The sequence below is a fragment of the Mauremys reevesii genome, unplaced genomic scaffold, assembly GCF_016161935.1.
Source record: "Mauremys reevesii isolate NIE-2019 unplaced genomic scaffold, ASM1616193v1 Contig110, whole genome shotgun sequence".
NCBI classification, from domain to species: Eukaryota; Metazoa; Chordata; order Testudines; family Geoemydidae; genus Mauremys; species Mauremys reevesii.
In genome coordinates, this window is record NW_024100728.1 from 169,098 (window position 1) to 190,749 (window position 21,652).

The following is a 21,652-nucleotide window of genomic DNA, read 5'->3' on the forward strand; positions in this document are numbered from 1 at the left end:
GTAATTTTCCGTGATTACTGATGGAAATGTTTTGTTCGGGGGGTGGGATACAGTGAAATTGACGTTTACTGCCATTAACCGATGAAAAAAATCGAATTCTTCCAAACCTACATGTATTTATGCCAGACCTAGTGTCAGTGAGAGACCAGCCTTCTAGCCAATAACCAATAACCGCCCTTATCCTGAGCGAATGCACCGATTTCTTTGTGGCGGATTCTAGGCTCGGTTGCCAAACCTCTTACTGAACAGGCGTTAAGCTTAATGCGTTAACCGTGCGTCCACAGGCCTGGAGGATTTGGTTTTAGTGGTAAACGTCAATTTCACCGACTCACACCAACCGCCAAAACATATTTCCCTTGGTAATAATTGACATTGGCAGATGGCCAAGTAAGAAAACTGAGGCTTGTGGTTTTATTTAAAGATATTGAGTTGGCTATTTTGACCGGGGATGTTGACTATTCGTGTTCTAAAGTGTTCACTCTTTGAACCTCGACACATCCAGTCATGAAATAAATATTGGCTGACACCTCCCCCCCTCCACAATTTCCTGCAATTAGGACAATTTAAATTGATAAATGTAGTTTAAAGGCCATTATTTTGCACAATTGTAAAAAATTAAAATCAATCCAAATCTGAAACATGCTTAAGAATAAATATCGATATTATCTGTTGAATTTAGGGCTGTTGATTAATCTCATTTAACTCACATGACTAACTAAAAAAAATTAATTGTGATTAAAAATATTAATCACGATTAATCGCAGTTTTAATCGCACTGTTAAATAATAGAATGCCTATTGAAATGTATTAAATATTTTGGATGTTTTTCTACATTTTCATACATATTGTATTCTGTGTTGTAATTGAAATCAAAGTCTATATAATTTTTTATTATAAATATTTGCATTGTAAAAACGCGAAACAAAAGAAATAGTATGTTTCAATTCACCTTCTACAAGTACTGTAGTGAAATCTCTTTGTTCTGAAAGTGCAACTTACAAATGTAGATTTTTTGGTTACATAACTGCACTCAAAAACAAAATAATGTCAAACTTTACAGCCTACAAGTCCACTCAGTCCTACTTCTTATTCTGCCAGTTGCTCAGACAAACAAGTTTGTTTACATTTGCAGGAGATAATGCTGCCTGCTTCCTGTTTACAATGTCACCTGAAAGTGAGAACACACATTTGCATGGCACTTTTGTAGCTGGCATTGCAAGGTATTTATGTGCCAGATATGCTAAAAATTCATATGCCCCTTCATGCTTCAGCCACCAGAGACATGCTTCCATGATTGCTTGCATTTTTATCCCTGTGTGCCTAGCAGTCCATGTGTGCAGGCTCACGGCCTCAGGGGTGAACTGCAGCCATCTCTGGGGAGGGGCATGCAGCTGTTTGACAGCTCACAGTAACGCAGAGGGCAGTTTCAGGGTAGGACAGGAGGACAGTTCCTATGTGGAGCTGACATGTGCAGGAAGAGTCAGGGAGGTGGAAGCTGCCCTCAGACAGGGGGGCTGGGCAGTGCACGTCTGGGGGTGCACAGGCTGGAGAGCGGTGGGAGCCGGGAAAGTTGGAGCCCGGGGAGGAGGCGGCTGCATGCTCAGATGCCGCCCGCCACCTCTGTGCCCCCACAGACGTTGGCTCCTGCCCTGGGAGCATCAGCGGGACGCGGCGCAGGACTAGGAGGGATGCTGCTGTGGACAGTGGCCACCAGGCAGAGTGGGGTTTCCCGGGAAATATTCCTGAGCATCCCTGTCTGGCTGGCTTGGCAGGAAACCGTCGCGGCGTCGACCCCTACGGCCGATGACTTGAACCTGGGAGTTGTAAGTTGTAGCCACTCGGGGTTCCCTTCCCCTCATGTTACCCCCGTCATTTCCGGGTGCAGCGTGGGCATCCCTCCGTCCCTGCCTCCATCCTCTCCCAAAGCCCGGCTCCTTCTCCAGTGCTGGAAGGGGAAAGAGGAGGAATTGTCTTGCCTTGGGGCTGGGTGGTCCAGTGAGGAACAGGCTGCTTGTTTCTCTGGGGCAACCATGGAGCTTAGACTCGCTTCTGTTTCCCGGGAGGAAGGAGCCTGGTGCTGGGGAGGGACCCTGGGTAGCTTGGGGCTGGAGGAGCAGCGTTTCTTTGCCCGCCCTGGAAGGGCTCCCCATGGCTGTTTGCAGCTATGAACCAAAAGCTCTTTAGGGGGGGACTGGGAATGGGTCAGTTGGGGGGGGGCGGAGGGCTCTCTGCGCGCTGCTGGCACTGGCAAGCCCCACGCCGCGGCTCCGGCAGCTCCCATTGGCTCTTTTCCTGGCCAATGCGGGCCACAGAACTCGCGCTTCTGGCGGGAGCAGCACATGGAGACCCCTTGGCTGCCCCTGATCCTAGGAGCCAGAGGGACCTGCGGCAGCAGCCCAGAGTGGGGTGACTTAAGATCCACTCCCAGGACTCTGCCAGCCAAGGAAGAGGAATCCCTCAGTCGCCAGGTAAACTGGCTGCTTCGCTAGCACAAGCTGGCCTGAACACGCTGCAGAATTGGGCCTCATATTTAAGCATTGTTAAGTTGTCTCATTTTTCCATAGTGGCGATAGTGTAACGTTGACAATTTCAGTGTCTTTTCTGAGTTCGTACCGTGCACGGTAGTGTTTCCTCAAGAGCTCTTTATTTGATATTTGATTTTACTACCCCCAAACACCATGCCAAAACGGAAGTGTGAATTCACTGCAGAACTAAAGACGAAATTCCCAGGTTTTCAAAGTGGTAGAGAAGACTGGGAAGCTGAGTGCTTGGTATGTAAACCTGGTACTTACGTCTCTGTGGAAAAATAAAGGCGCTAATGATTTACAAACGCATGTGGACTCAGACAAGCACAAAAAAGCAATTCGAGGAGAGAGCTCATCAACAAAACTGACAGATTATTTTGCAAAACCAGGCAGCGAATCAGAGGATGCTGTAACTGCAGCAGAAGGTGCTTTTGCATTTCACACCATTAAGCATCGTGATAGCTTTAAGTCATGGATTGCACATCTGTCGTCTTGAAGAAGACATTCCCTGATTCTGAAGTAGCATGGAATTTTCAGGTGCTAGAACCAAGACAGAAGCAATTGTTAGCTCTGTGCTTGCACCGCATTCTGTTGCTGTTGTTCTGAAAACGTTTGAAGAAAGTGACATAGCTTACTGCGGAGTTGCTACAGATAGAAGCAATCACGGTTCAGTGAAAATATTTCCAGTAATTATTCAGTATTTCGACTGGAAGAATGGCGGTTTGCAGTCAAAATTGATTGAGGTCCAGAACACACCTAATGAGACTGCCGACACAATTGCTCATTACGTAAAAGAAACGCTTGGAAAAAATGGTTTGTTCGAGACGTGTATTGCATTTACAGGTGACAACTGCAATACAGTGTTTGGAGGACTCCGGCGTGATGAAGATGAAAAGAACGTGTTTGCAAACTGAAAGAAGTTGTTGCAGAAGAGAACATTAATCGGTGTGGGTTGCCCAGCACACATTTTGAACAACTGTGTTCACCATGCAGCAGAAAGAATAAATGTTGACATTGAGAACATTATTTTTAAAATTTACCAGTGCTTTCATATCTACACTGCCCAGACTGAGCGGCTGAAGGAGCACTGTGAGTTTGTTGATGTTGAATACAGAAAGCTGCTTTCTCATAGCAAGACACGATGGCTGTCATTATTTCCAGGAATTACAAGGCTGATACAGATATTTCCGGCTTTGAAGTCATTCTTTCTGTCACAAGACAAACCACCCACACTGCTTAAGACATTTTTTGAGTATGAATTAAGTGAGATTTACCTCTGGCACATGCATTCACTCATGAGTGTATCCCAAACTTACATCCAAGAAATCGAAAAGGAAAGCAATTCTGTCGTGGAAGTGCTGAAAAGTTTGAACTCGGTTCACACTATCCTTCTTGAACGCAAGACTCACAACTTTATGTCCCTGAAAGTTAAGAGACTACTGGCACAAAAGCACATGGAAGGAATTGATGAAGAGTGTGACAAATTCTGTGCTGAAGTAGATAATATGTACCGCAGATGCTTAGAATATTTGGAGAAGTGGCTTAGACCCCTGGAAGACTTCTCTTGTTTCGGGTGGATTACCCTGAGTGAGACACCGAATTGGAGTGATGTGGAACCTTGTATCAAGTATCTGATCGATAAGGGGGGGGGGTATGGGGGTGGAAATTGATGATGTGAAGTGTTTTGATGAAGTCAGCAACCTGAAGAAGTTTACAGAAAGTTGAACAAGGCTGAAGAGTTCAGTAATTTGCTAACACACCAGAAGTGGAACAAATAGTTTGAGAAATCCAAAAACATTGAGTGTCATTCGGAACTGTTAAAGATTGCACAGCTCTTCTTTGCTATTCCTTCTCACAATGCAAATGTAGAGCGGATTTTGTCACTGATGCAAAGGCAGCGGACAAAGGAAAGGAACAACTTGAATGCTGAGTCGCTGAAAGGAATTCTACATGTATAGTGCAACTTCAGACAAACTTCTTGTAAAGACATTCACGCCTTCTTAAAGAGCGATCAACCACTGCTGAGAAAAATGCAATCTACAGGGAAGAATGTGTGGCACACGAGGAGAAAGAAAACTGAAGAACTGGTGAAAGGAAAGGACTCACTACATATAAAGAAGTACAATAAACTTTAAATAATTAAACTTCACTTTTGAGGCCATACCACTTAGATATACTCAATATAGAAGACATGTAGCACACAGCCTATGTAACAGTATAATAACACATTAATACAACGTGAGTTGATAGATACTGGTGCAAATACCACGCCCGGGGAGTGTCCTCTTTTTTGAATGTTCAGATATGGTGACCCTACACGAACCCACAACAATAGAGGCTCCAGCCAATTCCCCCGGCTCTCCAGCTAGGATCCCAGGGCTGTACTATCCTGCTCTGGTCTGAAGCCTGAGCAGTATAAGTTTATTACCCAGTTGTGATGGGGTGGACTAGACCCAAAGGCCCCTGCTGGAGGCCTCAGGGTTCTGCCCCAGGGAAGGAGCAGTGGAGAGGTCCTCCAAGCTGGCTAGAGTGGCTGCAAGGGATGCAGCCAATCAGGGCCCAGGAGGGCCATATAAAAGGAGCTGCAGCCCAGCGCAGTAGTCAGTCGCTGCATGGAGTAGAAGAAGGATGGACTGCAGGCCTGGCTCCCTGGAAGAACAGCAGGACTATGTCTGCTGGCAGGGGCTGGGGGAGTGAGAGGCTCCTGGCTGGCTGTTAGGGACTGAGAAAGGACTGAGCCTGGGGAGGGCTGCAGGAAGATGGTGTCTCCAGGGAGGAAGCCCTGGGGATACGGCCCCATACCAGGGCTGGGCTAGTTAAATACTCCAGCCCAAGGAGGGCTAGAGAGAAGCACCCCCCGTGGGGTACTGAGATAGGCCCCGTGGACTGTATCCCTGGAAGGGGTTTGTGTGGCTAATGTGCAGATACTGTGATTCAGCTGGCAGACACGGCTCCCCATGCAGGGACAGCACATCCAATCCAACAGCGTATTAATGTTCAGCAGATCCAGCCTTGTGAACTGGTACCTCACACGGCAGGCTTTGTACACAACACATCGTTACAGGGCAGCGGTGAATATGGGAGTTCCAGGGGCTGCTTTGCAGTACAATGTGCCACCGCCACTCTAACCCTCAGACTTTATTGCCACCTCAATGGCAAATACATTTCTGTTAAAGGCCATGAAGTCACTATCACGGCCCCCTTTCCTCCCATGAGCCACCAGCCACTCGCTGCGCATGGGGTATTGCCACAGACGTAGATGAACACGATTACTAGTCGTCTGCCCCAACCTCCCTGCTCTCCCGTTAGCGTCAGCGGTTCAGTCAGACCGGAGTCCCGACTGCTAACCCAGCCCCGGGTAAGAGCTGCTGTTCCTTGTTTGGGGGCAAAAAGCCAGATTTGGGGAGATTGATTCTTCACATCTCTAAAGTAGTGAAAGAAGAATAAATGGTGAGAGATTCTTATGGGCGGGGCCCAGGCTGAGATCGGGGCCAGGACACAGCGAGAGACAGTCCCTGCCCCAGCTGGGATCACGGCCCTGTTGTGCCAGGTGGTGCCCAGACACAGGGCCAGGTACAGTCCCTGCCCCCAAAGAAATGGCAAAGAAAAAAATAGATGGTAGGTGGGAGGAAAAACTGAAGAACAGAACAGGGGAGTGAGTCACGCATCAGCGTACAGCAGGGCCATGGCACATCTAGGAGGAGAACCAACAGACCTGGGTCCCACAGCTCTGTTCTCGCCACTAGACCACAGCAGCTTGTAGTAGCCCTGTATATATACAGGGTGCTTCCCAAACACGGCGTGAGAGCCAGTTCCTCTCTGACGAGCTCACGGTGTAAGATACTGGGACCAAACATGGCGGGGCAACATCATCCTGCACTGTTACACGGCTGCCGTGCCCCACCCCAGAGCAGGCTGCATTTCACTGCTGCTTGAAGTGCTCAACAGCTGGGCAGATTGTGAAGGGTCCAGGGGTCCTAGTGGGAAGAACACATCACATGGAGCTACTGTTCAGAGAGGGAGCCCGGTATTTGGGTTCGAGCTGAGCATTGGGAGCCAGGACTCCTGGGTTCTAGTCCCACCTCTGCAAAGGGAAATGTATTTTCAGATGCACCCAGGCCCTCAGACCCTCGCTGGCCAGTTGCCCCATTACCCAGAGAGACGTTCTCAGAGAGGTTGGGTAACATCAGACACTGGCTCTGCCCAGGCTGTTGTCACAGATACACACAGAGATGGCACCTGATAAACAGTTCAGTTATTGGAGAGGAAGCAGCAGAGGAAGCGCTGGGGGTGCGGAGCTGCAGGATGGGCCGGGGGGCTCTGTAGGGGGCTCTCCCCTCGCACTCAGGGCTGATCTCTGCTTCTGGGGCTTTGCTGTTCCCAGATGAGACACTGAACCCTGACCCTGACCCTTGGGCCCCAACCCTTCCCCCACATGGCTCTATCTCAGGGGGTCAGGATGTCCCCCTGGGGTCCCTGCCACACCCCAACGTGGTTTGTTTCCTTCCCCCTTCCTGAATCTCCCCACATGTGTCAGCTCCACACAGGAACCTTCCTTTGGTCCTGCCCTGAAACCATCCTCCCCATTGCCATGAGCTGCCAAAAACCATGCGCCCCTCCCCAGAGGTGGCTGCACTGCACCTCCGAGGGGTGAGCCCTGCATACATGGCCTGCAGAGCACACAGGGATGGAAATGAAATGGATCCATTGGGCCAGTCTCCAAGCCTTACTCCCTTCTGGTTAGGACATTATTTTATGAAGGGCTCTAGGAATGAAATCTCTGGTCACGCAGCCGATCCCACGGCCGGACGCCATCACCCGGCACAGACGAGCTGTCGCCCAGAAATGCTGCAGGTGACTCATTCCCGGCCCCTGTCCCCCCCAGGCCGGCTGAGCGCTCTGTGCTGGACGGAGATGGCCTGGGTGCTGGTCGCTGCCTTTTACCTTCTGAGCGGTGAGTAATTCACACAGACGCGCCGCGCTGCCGCCCAGGGGGCTGGTGGGGACCGTTTCCCAGCCCTGGGAGTGCGTCTACACTGCCAGGAGGGGGCTCGGAACCGGGTTCCAGCGTAGGGAAGTCCCAGCCACTCGCGCCAGTGGCTCCAGTTCAAGCCCAGGGGGCGTCTGGCCTTGACCCTGACCCCGAGCGGCCGGGTCCTCGCTGCTGGTTTCACCCGGAGGAGAACACGCCTGGTTCTCAGGGCAGAGTCAGCCTGGTCTAGCCCCGGCCACCCTGGGCTGAGCAGCGAGGGCCTCAGCCGCTCTCGGCCCCCGGGCTGCCGTTTTCCCTGTGCCACGTCCTGCCTCCAGGCTTCTCGCTGCCCCGGCGACTGGGGGCATCTCCTGGGCCAGCCTGGAGAGCTCTGCTCCCTGCCCTGCCTGTCCCCCCAGCTCCGGCCTGGCTGGTCCCTGCCCGCGTCCGCACCCGGCTCCTTGTGCATGGGAAGCACCTGAGATGTGGTTGCCAACCCTCCAGGATTGTCCTGGATTGTCCAGGAATTAAAGATTAATTTGTAATTAGAGATTGTCATGTGATGAAACCTCCAGGAATTTGTACAACCAAACTTGGCAACCCTAACCTGACCCCTCGCCAGTGGGGTTCCTCCTGCTGTCAGGGCCTCTGCCCCAAGGGTCAAACACCCAGCTATGGGGGGGATGAACTGAGAGGGGATGAGGGGTGCACTGAGGGGCGATATGGGGGGCTGAATTGAGGGGGGATGGGGAGGTGAACTGAGAGGGGCTGGACTGAAGGGGGTGGCCAGGGGTGAACTGAGTAGGGATTTACGGGGACTGAACTGAGGGGGGTGGAACTAATGGGAAGCAGAGGATGGACGAGACTGAGGGTGGCTGGGCAGATGCGGGGGAGGGGGTTGCCCTGGACTGATGGGAGAACTTGGGGGTCCTGGAGTGATTCAAGGACTGGGGTGATTAATTGCTGGGCAGGTGATGGGCTGATGTTGGGGGGAGGGGGATCTCCAAACTCCCCTTCCCCAATTCACAGGAGAGCCCTCGCCGGACTCATTGTCACCCCCAGACCAGGAGAGGGCCGGGGGCTCAGACAGCCCCACAACACAATATCCCTGATTGTGTTTTAAAGCCCCTGGTTTGGGGGCTGAGCTGATGGTGGCCTCTCCCGGCGGGATCTGTGCGGCAGCCCAGCCTGCGGGGCGGGTTCCCCAACTCGCTGGGGCCGGGCGCCGGTCTGATCCCCGATTCCTGTCCCCGGCAGGTGCCTGCGCCCAGGACTGGGGTGTGACACTCGCACCAGGGCCCATTGAAAGATGGGCCGGCTCCTGCGTGACCATCCCCTGCTCCTTCACCTACCCCGCAGGGTGGACGGTCAGTGCCGTGATCTGGACACGGGACTGGGATCAAACCGTGTATCACTCGGACGAGGCTCGTGTCCACGCTGCCTTCAAGGGGCGCGTCCGCTACCTGGGGGACCTGCAGCGCAACTGCTGCCTGCGGGTGGTGGGGCTGCGCCCCAGCGATCAGGGCACCTACCGCTTCAAGTTCGAAGTAGTGGGCGATGGCAGGAGTGACGCATGGACGGGTCGGACAGGACAATGGCTCAATGTCTCTGGTAACCAGGTTCCATCCAGCACCTGCGGGTCACTGACGGTCTCTTACACACAAGCCCCATTTTATGCCTTCCTCTGAAATCCAAGTGGTTAGAGCTGGGAGCCAGGACTCCTGGGTTCTCTCCCCAGCTATAGGGGAAGAGGGGGATAGTGGTTAGAGCCGGGGGGGGATTAGTGGGTCAGACTCCTGGGCTGTGTTGTCAGACCCACGTCCCCGTCACTCTGTCTAACCCTTGGCCTGTGCTGAAGAGCCGCTGAGACTGACCCTGCAGCCAGCGTAATGCAGCAGGCGTGAGGGGATCTCAGGGGGAGCCCGATAGTGGGACTGGGGCCCTGCAGGACCCCCCGGCAGAACAGCGGGAGCGGGTAAAATGTGCTTTTTTGGGGGTGGGTTCGGATGGGCAAAAAACCCAGGCTGCGTTAATTGATGAGAAAACACTAAATCTCATAAACGTACCAAGAGTCGCCTATTGGGGAAATTGCTAAATATTTTGTTTGAGCTTCTCCTGCCTCTCCATGTTTCTCTCCCTCGCTCCAAACCTGGGGAAATGCACCGGCCCAAGGCAGGTCAGAGACACGTTCTGTGATAACAGGAGTTACAGTGTGTTTGTACCTGGCTCAAGCAAGATTTGTTTTATTCTTTTAGTGGTAAAAATTGGGTCTGAATTCCGTTGGTATCGATCATATCTTCACCCACCGGTTTCTGTCTGTCGGTTGGTTGGTTTTTAGCAGCGTGGGGGAATCTGTCTCTCTTGCGGGATTTGTGGGATTGAAGGTTTTTGTAGCTGGGAGGGGATGAAAATGCAAAAGCCAAATCCGGGCACTTGAATAACAGGAACGGGACAGAATTCAAAACAGTCCCGCTTAGGGCTCTGGTCTGAGGCCCGATGTGTGGTGCCCCCCACTGGCAGCTGCGCCCCCCTCCAGGCAGACCCAGTGCTTCCTGTGTCTCAGGCCAACTTTTGCTGCTCTCCCCCATTGCCAGGAGCCCTCATTGCCCCGGGCAGCCGAGCTCCCAGGCTGGGCCGCGCCCACCCCCTGGGGGCTGCTCCCCGCTCTGCAGCCAGGCCGCGGCCCCTGGGAGGTGCCAGCCCCAGGCCCCAGCAGGGTTCAATGGCTCCTCACCCCTCCTCTCCTCACAGATGATCGGTGCGAGCCCTCCCTGGGGCATCGAATGGAACCGGGACCCTCCCTCACCTGCTCTGTGGGGGCCGCCTGCCCCCATCGCCCCTCCTGGTATGACTGAGATGGTGCGCGGCCGAGCCCAGGGCAAACCCCAGGCGGGGCTGGGGCGACCGAGCTGCGAATATCCGCGTCCCAGCTGCACCCCGGCGCGGCGCTGAGATGCCAGGTGGATGGATACAGGGATGAGTGTGACTCTGCCCAATCTCAGCCCCTGGGGACAGGTGAGCTCTGCTGCTAGACACGGCATGGGTAGAGCAGGGGGCGCTGGGAGCCAGGACGCCTGGGTTCTATCCCTGACATGGGAGGGGAGTGGGGACTAGTGGTTAGAGCAGAGAGTCAGGATTCCTGGCTTATATCTCCAGTTCTGGGATTGGGCAGTCTAGTAGGTTAAAGTGGGAGAGACTCAGTGCCAGGACTCCTGGGTACTTTTCCAACTCTGGGAGGAGAGTGGGTCTGTTGGTGAAAGCAGGATGGGCTGGGAATCAGGACTCCTGGGTTCTATTCCCTCAAAAACTGTCATCTGGCTCTAGCAAATATTCTTGCCCCATGGGACTGAACAGGGAGGGTTCTGCCCCTTCGTTCAGTCCCGGGGCCTCACTGACAATCTCTCTCCTGACTTTCACCCTCAGTCGCCCCCAACGTGCCCATGGTCGAGGTTTCGTGGCCGGCAGGGAAGGCAGCGCTGAGGGAAGGCGACGGTTTTACCCTGCGCTGCCAGGCTGCTGCCCTGCGGCCCATCGCTGGGTACGTCTGGTCCCGCGGGGACGTGTGGCTGCCAGAAGCCGGGCAGGATTTACGTGTTGACAAGGCAGCCGTCTCTGATGGAGGGAGCTACGCGTGCGGGGTCTGGGTCTCCCACCCTGGCTGGGGGTATCTGAGCCTCTCTGCGAGGGAATCGGTCCAAGTTCAGCGTAAGCAGCGAGGGCTGGCGAGAGCCTCCTCCCTCGCAGCCCCGATACGCCCCACACGGCCTCCTGGAGCAGCCCCACATGCCCCCCCATCTCATCCCCCCTGCTTCGCCCCACCCACCTCATGAGCCCCAGCCTCCTAATAACTGGGTTTGGTCACCCCCAGTGTTGCTGGCTCTGGGTTGCCCCGCTTCTCTGCATCGCTCCCATGGCTGGGCCAATATCAGCAACACATTCAGTTTGTGTCGCCCCCACTCCTGCATTGGGCCCACCCCCATCCCCCCATCTGACCCGGGGCCCCATTCCACTCTGAGCTGGGCCCTGTCCCCTCCCACCTTCCTGGGTGTCCAGCCGCCTCTGTGCCAGGCCCTGCCCCTCCCTCTGCCTTGTGTCCCCAGACCTCTCTGGGACAGTCTCTGCCCCTCTACCTGCCCCAGACCCCCAGCCCCATATGGGCTAGTCCTCATCCCACCCCTCACCTGCCCCGGCCCCCAGCTTGCTTTGGGCCAGACCCATCCCCCCCAAATTGCCTTGAGCCCCTTCTGGGGGACCCCTGCCTGTTTTGGCCCCCTGGAGCCACATGGGCCAGGCCCTGCCCCTCACCCCCTGCCCTGGATCCTTCCCCCCTCTGGGCCAGGTCCCCCCGCCCTGTCTCTCTCCGTTCACGCCCCGTGTCTCCGTCTCGCCCCCCAGACGCCCCCACAGTTGTCCACGTTACGGCAGCGCCGGGCACCAGCCTGCGGGAAGGGGAATCGGTGACACTAACGTGCAGTTACAACAGCAGCCTCCCCGCCCCCGACTCCTACGCCTGGTACCGGGGCGGCCGGCAGCTGGGGGGATCCCAGCAGGAAATGGTGTTGAAGAGCATCACAGCGGAGCAGGCTGGGGAGTATCGCTGCCAGGCCGCCAATGGTATCGGCCAGTCCCTGTCTCCCCCCATCAACATCACTGTGGGGTGTAAGTGCCGGGGATGTGTGAAAAGAGACCTCCAGGGTGGGGGAGGGGCTGGGGTTTTGCCTTTGTGCCGTAGGCCCAGCGCAGGAGGGTCGTTGTGACGAACACGGTGTATCATGAGCTCACAAGGAGCTCCCAGCACCGCGGTGGCCAGCAGGGCTAGTGCGATCCCGGGGTGCGTGAACAGGGCAATCTGGAATCGAGCAGAGAGGTGATTTCCCCCCTGGATCTGGCCCTGGTGCAACCGCGGCCGGGGTCCTGTGCCCAGTTCTGGGGCCCGCACTCCCAGGAGGTGCTGATCAGCTGGGGAGGGGTCAGAGACGAGCCAGGAGACGGAGTCGGGGGCTGGAAAACCTGCCCGAGGGGGAGAGACTCCAGGACTCCGTCTGTTTAGCTGAACCAGGGGAAGGGGAAGGGGGGACGTGAGCCCCGTCTGGCAGATCCTACGCGGAGAAGAGAACGTTGATCATGGGCCCGGCGGCCGAGCAGACAGAGACCCAGGGGCTGGAAGCTGAAACTAGACAAATTCAGCCTGGCAATAAGGTGCAAATGTTGATCAGGGAGGAGAATTTGCCATTGAAACAACGATCTCGGGACGTGGTGGATTCTCCGTCCCGGGGGATGTTTAAATTACGCTGGGATGTTTTGCTCTCGTTCAAGTGGGAATGAATTCTGGGGAGTCCTGTCACCCAGCTGGTCCTTCTGGCCTTAGATTCTATGGATCATCCTTCCCTGTGCCCATCACTGCCTTTGCCGGAGGTCTCGGGGAGCCTGGCTGTGATTCCTCCAGCCCTTTAGTCAAACAGGCAGGGGCTGGACTACATCTCCCATGATGCACCACAGCCAGGGATTCCAATAGGGAGCAGGCGGTGGATTATAAGAGATGTAGTTCAGCCAGACAGCCCGGCCAACAGGGGAGACCGAGAACATGAGTCACAGGAATTACAAGTCCCATGATGCACCACACCGAAGGACTCCTGATGCACCTGGAATGATGGGATTTTGGTATATCTTGGTTTTCATTAAAAAAAAAACCAAAGTTTCGCATAGAGCTGGCCAGGAAATGGTTTTTTTTTTCCCAATGGGAAAGCTCCACTTTTCATAGAAATGTCGAAAACCAAAATATTTCAATTGAAAATGGCCTGATGGGAGTTGTAGTTTTGGTACTTTGTGCTCCCATTCTCTTCTGTGGGCCAGGATCTCTAGCTCGACTATATCTCCTATGATGCACTGTGGTTTAGCATTCCCATGATGCACGCCCTTCCCTCACCAAGAGGGGAGCTCGTAGTGCATCATGGGAGATGTAGTCCAGACAGACACCTTGGCCTGTAGTGGAGAATGAGGATACAAGGCTCTGGAACTACATCTCCCATGATGCACCCTGGCTATGGATTCCTATGAGGCACCCTCTCCATCACCAAGAGGGGGATCGTGGTGCATCATGGGAGATGTAATCCAGCTGGGCAGCACAGCCTATAGAGGAGGTTGCGGGTTCTGGGAGGGGAGGGGAGGGGTTTGCATTTGAGCATCAGGTGTGGTGTCTATAAAGCCACAGGCAGATCACTGGAACCAGCTGAGGTTGGTGCGGTGTGGGGAGGATACAATCCCATGCTACAGCTCCCAAGACTCAGCCTTTGCCCCAGTGATTTGCTCTCTATTCCTTTCTGCCCACTGTTATTTTAGGTCCTAAATCCTTCCTCCATCCTAGAGGTGTCCGCACCTTACCACTGGGGGAGCTGCCCCACACCAGAGGTGGCTGCATCTTAGCACCATGGGTCATGATCCATCCCCAGGCAGCCTCACTGTGTGGTTGTTACCCAGCTGCCACCCATCAGCAAAAGGGCTTCAAAACTCTGCTGCAGGGTTGATCCAATAACCCTCCTTTCTCCTTTCCAGTCACTCGCCCTGATTGGGCTCCCAAGTACATCATAGGACCTACAGTTGCGCTTGTCCTATTGTTGCTGGTGGGGCTGGTCGGCGTCATAGCTTGGAGGTATTTGCGCTTTGGCAAACCCGTAAAATCCACGTCTCTGATCTCTGGCAATCCCCATCCCCTCCCCCTGGCCTTTGCCGGAGAACCCCGCACAATCCAGGACTGAGAATTGCTGAGCCAATTCAGATGCATCGAAACCCAGCTAGGGGGAGGTGATTGAATGGTGGTGGTTGGGTCCCACACAAATACCTGACACCCGCAAGGGGCCTGGGAAGGGCTGGGTGGCCTCCTGGTGAAACGGCTGGGCTGGTCGTCAGGGGAGCAGGGGTCGAGCCCAGGCAGGAGGTTCTGTTTTGTGGGAGCCTTTGTCCTGCTCCTTCCCCCCTGAACCGAAGCAGATGATGTTTTGCCTCTGAGCTGTTGGTCTCCTTTCTTTGCAGTAAGATGCGGCGCAAACGCCAGGGAATGAGCAGCAATGCGGTAAGTGCGTCTATGGGGCTGGGAGCCAGGATTCCTGGGTTCAATGCCTGGCCCAGGAAGGGGAGTGGGGTTTAGTGGGTAAGAAAAGGGGGGATTGGGAGCCTGGACTCCTGGGTTCTATACCCAGCTCTTCTGCTGACTCGCTACTTGATTTTAGATGAGCTCTGTCCCTAAATTTACTCTTCCATAAAACAGGATTATGAAATCCCTCCCCCTCCCATGGGCAGGACAGAAGGTCTTTCCAATCCCCCGGGTAGTTTATCTGGGGGGAGCAGGCGGGGGGGCTCTGAGCATTTCCCTTTGTTATTACACATCACCGAGCAGTCCCAGAGATGTGGCTTGCGGCCTCACTTCTCCCTGCCTTGAAGTACCAGCCCCCCAGATAACAGTGGGGCCTGGCCCTGGGAGGGATCGCTCAGTGCTTTGAGCATTGGCCTACTAAATGCAGGGTTGTGAGTTCAATCCTTAAGGGGGCCACTTAGGGATCTGGGGTAACAATCTGTCTGGGGATTGGTCCTGCTTTGAGCCAGGGGGTTGGACTAGATACCTCCTGAGGTCCCTTCCAAGCCTGAGATTCTATGATACTCCACAGGGCTGGGCCTGGGTCAGTGCCTGCACATCAGGAGAATGTCGCACAGGGTGACCTTGATACAGGTGTGTGTGTCCCTGGTGCCCCCTGCTGGAGGGCATGAACCGTACTGTGTGTGTCCCCATTGGGGTGGGAAGCCCTGCTCAGGGCAGGGCCTGGATGACACCAATACCCCTACAGCAGGGGGTCCCCAAACTTCTCCTGTCACACCCTCCCTTACCTATAATGGAATCTGTCCACATCCCCAACCCCCCAGGAGCAAGGCCAGAGTCACTGTTGGGGCTGGGACCAGGGCCAGAGCCATGGCTGGGGGAGAGGGGGACTGAGTGGCTCTCCCTCCCCACCCCCATGGGGGCTGGCTCTAGCCCTGTCATGCCACCCCGAGAGTCCCTCCATGCCCTCCTGGGGTGCTGCGCCCCAGAACACTGCCCTAGAGCGGAAAGGCCCCATTCCCCAAATCCATGACTCATGTCTGGTCTGGGGAGCTTTAGCCCAGGGGTCCCCCCCAGCCCCTGACCCACAGGGGTTCTGCGCAGTCGACCGACGCAGCCTGTCCAATCCCCAGCCACGGCGCTGCAGCTGACCCAGCGCTAGCAACCAAATGCCCTCGCACCATCCCCACCCCCCTAACGTTCTCTCTTTCCGTGGCACCCGGCAATCCCACATCTACAGCCAGCCGATGAACATGGGAAAAGTACCGCAGATGAGTGACTCATTCCTCCATTACACAAGGCCCAGGACTCCTGGGTTCTCTCCCCAGCTCTGGGAGTGGAGTGGGGTCTAGTGGTTAGAGCAGGGGTGGGCTGGGCTGTGAGTCTTCAGTCTGTTCCTACAAGGAAGCCCAGGATTTTCCCTCTTACCCATCACGTTCACACTGATCCTCGTCATCCACTTCTCCTCCCACTTCTTCCTGGGTTTCGAGGTGATTTGTCTCAGCCCATAGGAGCCGTTCTCGCTGGCCCACAGGTCAGACAGCTGCAGGCTGGAATCTCTCTCCAGGTCCCTGCAAAGGCCGGGCTGATGGCAGCGTTGTGTTTATACAGGATGGTGCCACTGAAATCTTTCTTCTCCGGGTCATACCCAGGGTTCAGGTACCAGGCCAGGGAGTTGATGGTCGGGTTATTTGGCGTTCTGGGGTTCAGGAGGCAGGATTGATAGCGGCACGGGATGGACAGACAGGCCCCCATCCAAGCAATCAGAGATGCGGGCACCTCAACGGGTTGGTTGCATTGACAGAGGAAGCCTGGAAGCAGCAGAGTGACAGAGATGGCAGCGAGGGGCAGGCTGGCCGGGTGCTTCGGTGCCGAACTGGGACTCAGGAGATCGGGGTTTGATTCCCAGCACTAAACTCCCTGTTCAGTTCATGGTGTGGCTCTGGGCCTCAGTTTCCCCATCTGTACAATGAGGAGAACCTAGGAGTCCTGGCTGCCAGCCCCCTGCTCTACCTCACTAGCTGCCGGATGGGTTTGGCTCGGTGCAAAGGGCGTCACATTTACACAGAGGAGGCAGCTAAACGCAGGGCAACCATTGCCCACGCCGCTGGGCAGGGGGGTTATTACAGGGCTTGGTGCCCAGAACGGGGTAATTGAGCTCCCTATGGGAAAACTTCAGCGGGAACCATCCCTCTGCTGACGATCGATCCACGGGAGACCCAGCAGCCCCTCGCACTGCCTGGGAGGCTGCGAGTCCGTGTGTAGCTCTCGCTGGTGCATGGATCCATCTAGGAGTTGGCCACGCGGTGACAGTCATCACTCAGCTGGTGACTTTAGTACAATTGAGCAGAGACGGGACCTTGTTCCTGCCACTGTCTGTGTTACTGGCCTGGGCCCCCCTGTGTCCTGGTGACGCTGGAGCTAAACCAGGCCGAGGTGACTCTGCTGAGCGGAGACGGCAGCTGCCAGCACCAGCCCCTCACTGCTGCAATGTCACCTCACTGGCATTCACTTTAGATAAAGGCTACAGAGGGTGGGAGGCCAGTGGTGTGGGGGGCTGGTGGGAGACACTTGGAGGGATTCAGGGGGCTGGTGGTTTGGGGGGCCCCAAATCTAATAACAGAAACTCTTTTCCCTTTCCCACGAGGTGCTGAGTTTTCCCGCAGGCCAGAGACGGAGTCACCCTATGAGGTGAGTGCAGGGTCTGTTACCCTCCCCCTGGGCCCTGCTGCCCCCTGCTGGCTGGGGTGTGTGTGCGGCTGCAGCCTCCCCATCCCCTGCAGTGCAAATCCCTGCCCCCTGCTGGGTGGAACCGGCACTGCCCGAGTGTGTGTGAGACCCCGTCCTGCTACTGGCTCAGGGGAGATTCCCCCAGCCACAGAGTGTCCAGTCCTGGCAGCACCCACCCCGCTGGCCCTGGGCCCATCGAGCAGGGATCTCACTGGGTCTCTGTTTGGGCTACAGGAACTCCAAGGACGGACACAAGATATTTACAACGAGTTGGTCTTACCCCAAGCGGGTTCCCGCTAATCTCTGCTGAAATCCCAACCAGCCGGGGACTCCTCTGCATGGCCAGGACCTTAAAGCCATCGCTCAATGGGGCCAGATCCCAGCAGGGGTCCACAAGCGCCGACTTTCCATTATGCCGGGGGATGCTTGACCCCTGGCTCTGCCCTAGGCTCCACCCCTTCCCTCAAGGCCACACCCATTTGTCCCAGTGGGTGCTCCAGCCCCAGCACACCCATGGAGTCGGCATCTATGCTGGGGTCAAGCAGCCATAGCTCCATTGGAATGAATGGGGCCAGACCCCTAGTTGGGGTGACATGGCCGTCACTGCACTGGAGAACTCAACTGGGAATAAATAGCTCCGAAATGCAGGGATTGGGTCATTTATTTTTCTGTATCATCTTTATAAAAAACAGTGGAAATACCTGTGACGTTCTGTAGCTCGTGGGAACACCCTGCACCCCCACGTTCTGTGCAATCATGCAGGGCCGGCGCTTCCATTAGATGATCCTAGGCAGTCACCTAGGGCGCCAGGATTCAGGGGGTGGCATTTTGTGCGCTCCCCGCGGGACACACGGGAGCTTCCGGTTCCGCTCCCGTCGCGCCGCCGAAGAAGGACCTTCTGCCGACGTGCCACGGAAAACAGCAGCAGGCAATTGAGCAGCTCAATGACTGCCGCTGTCACCTGCAGCATTTCGGTGGAGGATTCTTCTTCAGCGGCACAATGGGAGTGGAACCGGAAGCTCCCGTGGGGAGCGCACAAAATGCCGCCCCCCGAATTCTGCCTAGGGCGCCAGAAACCCTGGCGCCGCTCCTGCAATCATGCAAGCAGGTGTCTTCAGAAGGCTCGTGATTAACTGTTGTTATAGTGATGTTATAGTAATTGTTGTTGTTACAGTAATGTTATAGGCGTGTTATAGGTTATAATTTCATGTATATAGTTATGATGCTGAAAATGTGTCTTCACGGCTTAAGATAAGCCCCCAGCAAAAACTCTCCAAGAGCAGAGGGGCAGTTCACACCTCATCAGGGCATGGACGGGACAAACCCAGCCCAGCCTCACAGGAGCAAAGGACACTGGCCTAGGCAGCAACAAAAGGATCTGTTGGACTCTGGCGTGAGTCACCCCCCTTCCTTGGGGCAGTTTGGGACGGCGATGAGGTGATGCTCACCTGACTCTGAAGGCAGGAGGGGCAAAGCCAAGAGGGAAGAAGGGACATGATAAAAGGGGGAGACGTTTGCCAGGCTCTTCCTCTCTCTTCCGCCTACATCGACAGACACCAGCACCAAGCGACTGAAGCGCTGATCAAAGGGGAGAGCCTGGCTGCAGAGCACCCAGCCAGCCTGTGGGGAGAAGCATCTCAGTTTGTGAGGTCACTGGAAGTGTTAAGTATCAGAGGGGTGGTCGTGTTAGTCTGGATCTGTAAAAGCAGCAGAGAGTCCTGTGGCACCTTATAGACCAACAGACGTATTGGAGCATGAGCTTTCGTGGGTGAATCCCCACTTCGTCGGATGAAAATGTTAAGATCAGCTTAGAATGGGTTTTCCTTGTTTTTTATTTGACCGCCAAATCTGACTTGTTCTGCTTTGACTTATAATCACTTAAAATCTATTTTTATCGTTAATAAATCTGTTTGTTTGTTCTGCCTGAAGCCGTGTGTTTGGTTTGAAGCGTGTCAGAGACTCCCCTTGAGATAACAAGCCTGGTACATATCAATTTCTCAGAAATCTCACCCCCAGCCCACCCGGTGCCACTTCCCTTTTTGCCCTTCAAAGCCGCCGGACTGATTGCTCAGCTCCCCCCGGCCAGATCGGCTGCCGGAGCCGCAGCTGCAGGACGCGCTATAAGGTAATTGCACCTTCTCGTGCCCATGGGAGTGGGGGCTAGTGGTTAGAGCAGGGGGCTGGGAGCCAGGATTCCTGGGTTCTTTTCCTAGCTCTGTGCAGACCCGTTGTGCTATGTGCTACCTAGACACACGGAGCCAAGGTCCCCACCCTCTTCTGCTCCCAGGCTAACCCAGCCCCATGGGGTGCACCGGGGCGAAGAACTGTGGGGCAACCTGAAAACTCTTTCCCCTTAGCAGGGGCTCTCTGTGCCCCCCCATTTCTCCTCTGCACCAGGGTCCCCCAATCTACCCCCTAGAGGGGAGCCTCTGGAGCCCCCAATTCCTCCTCCCCCCTACCAGCTCCCCCCATACCAGGGGCTCAGTCTGTGAGAGACTGGGCCGAGATGAGCTGCGGGGGTGGGGCTGGAAGGCATCAATGGTGTCCCCAGCCAGTCCTCAGATCTACCGTCAATTTCACTTTGGGGCGCTATGCTGCAGGGGGTGAGGTGGGGGCACTAGGGGGGCGCTGTGCTGCAGGGGGGTGGGGCGCTAGGGGCGCTGTGCTGCAGGGGTGGGGTGGGGCACCAGGGGTGCTGTGCTGCAGGGGTGGGGTGGGGGCACTAGGGGGCGCTGTGCTGCAGGGGCAAGGTGGGGGCTCTCCCCTGGCAGTCAGGGCTGGCCCCGATGCCTCAGTGTGAATCAAACAGAGCAAGGGCTTGAATCTGGGTCTCCCACAGCGCTGGGGAGGGGGGAAGGGCCTGACCCACCGGCCCATTGGCTGCTTTGGGTCGGCCTCTCTCTGTGGCTTTTCCATAAAAAAAAAATCAGTCCCAGTTTCACCGCATCACAGAACAAAACCAAACACCGAACCCCCCCACCCCCTCCTGCCCCAGCTCTGCAAACGGGACCCACACGAGGCCGCCCCATGGATCTCTAGATCTCAGCACGACCCCATTCCCCAGCTTCCTCCCCATCCCGCACCTTGCACACCCTGAGATCCTTCGCTCCTCGGACCCCCCAGCAGAGGGCGCCATTGAGCTGCTGCCAGCCCCGGATTCTCACCTCCCCTCAGGGATCTGGGAACTGATTATTTTTGTGCTGCCCCACGAGGCGCCACCTCTAGGCCTGATTTGGAGCAAACCCCCCAACCGCTGAAACCGAGCCCCTGGGCAGCAGCTGAAGTTCAGCACCCGACAGATTAAACCACCCCCAGGATTGCGGAAAATCCTGGGGCAATTTCTCCTGTCCAGACACCCCACGGCTCGCTTGGCTGCTCGGCGGGCAGGGAGTGGCCTGCCAGCAATGCCGAAAAATCGGAAACAAAATTCCTGTCCCGTCTGACTGATTTTCAATGGTTTTGATTTAAAAACAACACATTAAAAGGAATTTTTGAAACACAAAAAAAATCATTTTGGACTGACCCAATATGAGGGTCTGGGGGTTTTAGCTTCTACTGAAACAGTTTGGCAAAACCCACCTGAAATCGCATGATGTTTTGGTGGCGCCAAACGTGTTTTCTGATCACAAGAAGTTGTGCGTGAACATGTTCACTTGTTTCTACTCCCCACCTCCTGCTTCTAGAGCCGGGTCATTACTGGTCCCTACCTTCTCGAACAACAAAGCAGAGCAACATATATGTGGCTATATAGGTGCAGCCTATACAGGTCTGATAGATATACAGAGCACTCCAGTTATAAGAATCACTGTTATAAGAATCAATTGCACATCAAAAGCAGTGAGCAAAACAACTGGGACAAAATCATACCTGTACTCTGCTTGCAAGAAGCGACCGCTTATAAGAATCAAATAATCCGGGGCAGATGTGATTGTTATAAAAGCAGGGCACAGTATGTAGAGAGACCTCGTTATAGAGAGTGTGAGATTTTTACTGGTTTATAATTTCAACTAGGGCTGGCAAGTGACTACAAAAATTAATCATGCAACTAATTGTAATCTTAAACAATAACAGAATACGATTTATTTAAACATTTTTGGATGTTTTTCCATTTTCGAATATATTGATTTCAATTACAACACAGAATACAATGTGTACAATGCTCAATTTATATTTATTTTTATTACAAGTATTTGCACTTTAAAAAAAACAAAAATAGTATTTTTCAATTCACCTCATACAAGTACAGTACTGCAATCTCTTTATCATGAAAGTTGAACTTACAAATGTAGATTTGTGTACATAAAAAACTGCATTCAAAAATAAAACAGTGTCAAA

At 54.6% G+C, this 21,652-nt stretch overlaps 1 long non-coding RNA gene across 1 annotated transcript; it reads left to right on the top strand.

Annotated features, from left to right (window-relative positions):
• Positions 1-15,869: 15,869 nt before the first annotated feature.
• LOC120392717 lies at positions 15,870-18,115 on the top strand. The gene is made up of 3 exons (XR_005591762.1): positions 15,870-16,483; positions 17,235-17,278; positions 17,552-18,115. It is a non-coding gene; the product is annotated as an uncharacterized LOC120392717 (long non-coding RNA).
• The last annotated feature ends 3,537 nt before the right edge of the window (positions 18,116-21,652 follow it).